The sequence below is a fragment of the Mesoplodon densirostris genome, chromosome 7, assembly GCF_025265405.1.
Source record: "Mesoplodon densirostris isolate mMesDen1 chromosome 7, mMesDen1 primary haplotype, whole genome shotgun sequence".
Lineage (NCBI taxonomy): Eukaryota > Metazoa > Chordata > Mammalia > Artiodactyla > Ziphiidae > Mesoplodon > Mesoplodon densirostris.
This window is the reverse complement of record NC_082667.1, coordinates 7,693,067-7,697,161: the sequence shown is the minus strand read 5'-3', so window position 1 is coordinate 7,697,161 and position 4,095 is coordinate 7,693,067. Positions and strand designations below refer to the sequence as shown.

Genomic DNA, 4,095 nt, shown 5'->3' with positions numbered 1-4,095 from the left:
CCCCACCCCTGGCACCATCACCGGCCGAAAAGAGGGCTTACCCCCCCCGTTGGAATCCGCCTCCCCAAGTGACCTTGAGATCTGTCGTCGATCTCAGGAAGCACTTGCTAAGGAGAGTGGGGGATAATTGGGGAATCCGAGAAGGTGGACACCCCGGAAGAGCGGGAGCCACCCCGAATCGTCTCCTTGGCCAGGGTCGGGGAGGGACTTTTTTCCGGTGGCAGTGGAGGAGTCGGCCCGTTGAGCAATGCCCCGGGTAAAGCGGCCCAGGCCTATAAAAGCAAAAGTTGTGACCCGTCCGGCAGGAGTTAGCGACAGGGAGGGCAGGGGCCCTGGGTTTAGTTTTCGGGGAGGAGGTGGCCAGTTTAGGGTCTCAGGGGACAGGTGGAGCTGGGCTTAGTTTTCGGGGAGGAAGTGGCCAGTTTTGGGTCTCAGGGGACAGGTGGGGGAGATGGCAGAGTTAGATGGGACTGTGGGGGTGGGGGGTGCCAGGAGAAGGAAGGTTGAAGGGGACACTAGATGTTGGGGGAACTGTGCTGGGAAGAGGTGCGTCGGAAGTGCCCACAATAACTCAGGGGGCTTAGAACACCCTAGGCCAGGCTGTCGCAGCTGCTTGCTGGAGAAGGGGAGCCTGACCTCTTGGAGGGCGCCGCTCCTGTGTAGGCGGAGCGGCCCCCAGTGCCCTGGTTTGTATGGAAGGAGGAAGGCAGAGAGACAGGAGGAGGAGGCTGATGGTCTCGCGGCCCTTGCTGGAGGCACACTTGGGCAGTGGACGCCCTGAAAATGAGCAGGAAGGAAGGCAGTGGGGTACAGGGACGCAGATGGGCAGGGAGGGCAGAACTTGAACTTGTCAATACCAGCAGCCCCGTTTTTTTCCAGACAGAGGGTTGTGAACCCGCCTGGGGATGAGGCCTGGTGTTGGGGAAACTGAACTTAGCTTCGCGGGGCTGACAGTTCTGGCCCAGGGTGGTATGTGATTCTGGCTCGGCCTGGGACAGGGTCCAGCCAGGCCCAGCTGGGTGGAACCCAGGTCTGGGTGTGAGGGGGGTCTAGGGAGTGATGGAGGTCAGGTGCCACCCTGAGCGGTTACTGGTATGGCGCCTCGTGTATCTGACAGGCGGGAACTGTAGGCAGACAGAATTGACGCCCACTTTGTTTTCCAGGTGGCAGTGCACCCCCTTTGGACTTTTCCTCTAGGTTCCATGCTTACTTCTTCTGTGACTTCACTCTGACCCTCCTCCTCCCTCTAACTCTCTCGAGGTTACCCCCTCACTTAAAACGTTGCTTCTGGTAATCTGGTAAGCCGGGAAAGTTGCTGGAGTCCCTGCCGGAGTCGGTATTGTCGGTAATCCCGAAGGAGGAGAGGCGTCCCCAGCGGAGACTCTGGGTGGGCGGGTTGGTCTTGCTTGCCGGTGGAGAGGGTGGGGATTGAAGGTGCACCCTTGGGTGGGCCCACAGCGATGGTACCAGCTGAAAGCTACAAAAATGCTTCATAGACCGTGGTTTGTTACTATAGTGTTCATCATGGCAAGCTGATGGCACCAGGAGAAATGGAGCCCCTGGCCAGTGTGAGTCGTAGCAGTGCAGGAGGGGAGACCCTGGAGGAGGAGAGAGCCCGCCTAAGTTGATGTCTACAGATTGAATTTCCAGAGGCTTAGGAGGAGGAGTTCTCCAATGTCCTGTTTCCAGGCCTTGCTCAGGAAGCCCTGTATTCATTCAGGAGACCATCCTTTAAGGTTTTCAGATGAGCTTATGAGGGGGCAATCTTTAAAAGTCCAAAGCAGATGCATCCGGGGCCTTCAGCAGATGTGTTTCTTTGAGTGTGTAATCCGGGAGCAGCGATCTCTGGGCACGTGAATGCCAGCAGGCACCTCTCCTGTTCTGGGGTGGAGGTTTCCAGATGCTGCATCTTCTAAATTCAGCCTCCTGTTGTACTAGTTCTGTGCTACGAACCTTGCTTCCAGAGGACTCTTAAGCTGTAGAACATTTTAACGCGATGCCACAACACAGAGTGCTGCCTTGTAGATGGAGCTTTGCAGATGGATCCCAGTGACCCTCTCATCTACCCGCCTGCCTTCCTGTGCATTGGTCGGAGGAATTCTTAGTGTGATGATATAATCTGTGTGTTGGAAAAGTGTTCAGTATTGAAATGCCTTAGGTAAATACTTAAATGAGCCAACTGGCAAATTGAGGGGGGTCATTGTACTGTGCTGGAGGTACGAGTTGGTCATGCCCAAATTGTGATAGAAATGGCAGGTCTAGTTTGGGCATTCCTACTAAGAAGGGAGTGGTCAGGGTACCGATAGTGATCTTTGATTCATCTTGCTCTATGTGTGTTTTAACTTCAGTTTTACTTGATCAGATTTCAGAGTAATCTTAGTGTTCAAATGGGAGGACCCTGAGGTGAGGGGTGGTAGGGAGGGAAAAGCCTGCCGCAGGTGCTGGGAGGGGTGGGCGTGAAGAAAGGGAGAAGGGGGGAGGAGGGTTGCGGTTAGGTGTGGGTTGTAGAGGGTGGGAGTGGTAGGGAATGTGGGTTGAAGGGAATTCTCTGGAGAAAAGATCAGTAGGCAGAGCTCTGGGGAATTATATAGAGCTCATGGGCGAAGAAAACACTAGTTAATAGTAAATTGTTAATGCTAGTTAAATTATCGCTTTGAAGCACAAAAAACAGTTGCTTGGAAACTTTCTAAAATGCTTAGAACTCTGCTAAGTGCTGGGGAAAAAGCAAAATTGTTTTGCTTTGCTGCAAGATGGGGAAGACTGAAAAGGTAACTGAAGACCTGGTTATCGGTGGCTTGAAAGATTGGTGTCAGAAACTTGCATCAGCAGGTTAACATCCTTCACTGCTTTCAAGCTTCTTACGTGGTTTATCTGGAGATGTGTGGTATTTGGGAGAGGTCTTCGAAAAGACTTTAAATACCCATATTGTGGGCTTTTAAAGTAAGCTTGAGATTTTGGAGTGCACTTAAGATGGTGAGATGTAGTCTTCTGGGTTTGCAACATATTTTTTCACTGAGGTTTTGCAGTTGAAAACTTCAGCCAAGTGAAAATGCAATGATTTCTAAAGGAATTTTGTGTTACTTCCTGCCTTATAAGCACATCTCTTCTTTGTGATGAGTATTAGAAACAGCAAGAGTTTTTACTTTTCGTCGTCATTGTAACAAGGAGAACCTAATGACTTTTTGTGATCGCTGTAAAATTACTGTAATATTTGGCAGCAAACAATCCACGGAGGCGCACTAAGGTTACAGCTAGTAATCCACTGTATCTTCAGTTTGAATGTTTGTGTTTTTTAAGTGATAACCGTACTGGAGGGGAAACTATCAGCCAAAATCAGTTTGGGAAATAAGCAGAACTGGGGATGGGGAGGTGCTTTATTGCTAGATTATGGTCTGTTTGTAAAAATTCAGGGAAAGATCTGAATCCTTTGTGATAAAGTAATACCAGTGGCTTCTTTATCATGTCCCTCTTCCCATTGAATTTCACTTTGAAAATTTTAAATCCCAATATTTATACACTTAGGATCTTTCTAGGTTCTCTTTTTAATGTTTAAAAATATGTTGACATGATAGTTCAGTTCTTAACCCGTGATTTGGGCATGATACAGTAACTGTCTGGAATTTAAAGAATACTAGTCATGCATGTATGGGGAAACGTGTTCCGGTAAGCTGTTGTGAAATTGAAACTGTAAAAGTGGGAGGAAAAAGCACTTTTATGTTGCTCTGTATGGGAAGAACCAGTTTTGTTACACCATGTATGTGACTACTAATCATTTTTCTTCCCCTTTACAGCATGAATAAAGGTTTGAGTTCTAAACTCATTAGAATTGTTTGTATTGCTATGTCATATTTTTTCAACCCTGATCTTGTCTGTATATCAAGTTGCCTTCATAAAGAGACTGTGGAGTTAGGTGCCCACCAGCAAGCTGCCTGTGCGGGGCTCACGGCCCTGCCAAGAGTGGGCACCGCTGATCTTGTCTGTGTATCAAGTTGCCTTCATAATGAAGTTGAATGTACCTTCATATTGTAGATTTAGGCCTAGATTCACTAAAGTAGCTCCATATTGAGGGCGTTGAGTGGAGTGTGGTAACCTGAA

The 4,095-nt window shown here is 49.1% G+C and overlaps 1 long non-coding RNA gene across 1 annotated transcript; it reads left to right on the top strand.

The window, feature by feature from the left end:
• Positions 1 to 316: 316 nt before the first annotated feature.
• LOC132493573 (uncharacterized) lies at positions 317 to 3,826 on the top strand. Its single transcript, XR_009533005.1, has 2 exons — positions 317 to 1,298; positions 1,517 to 3,826. It is a non-coding gene; the product is annotated as an uncharacterized LOC132493573 (long non-coding RNA).
• The last annotated feature ends 269 nt before the right edge of the window (positions 3,827 to 4,095 follow it).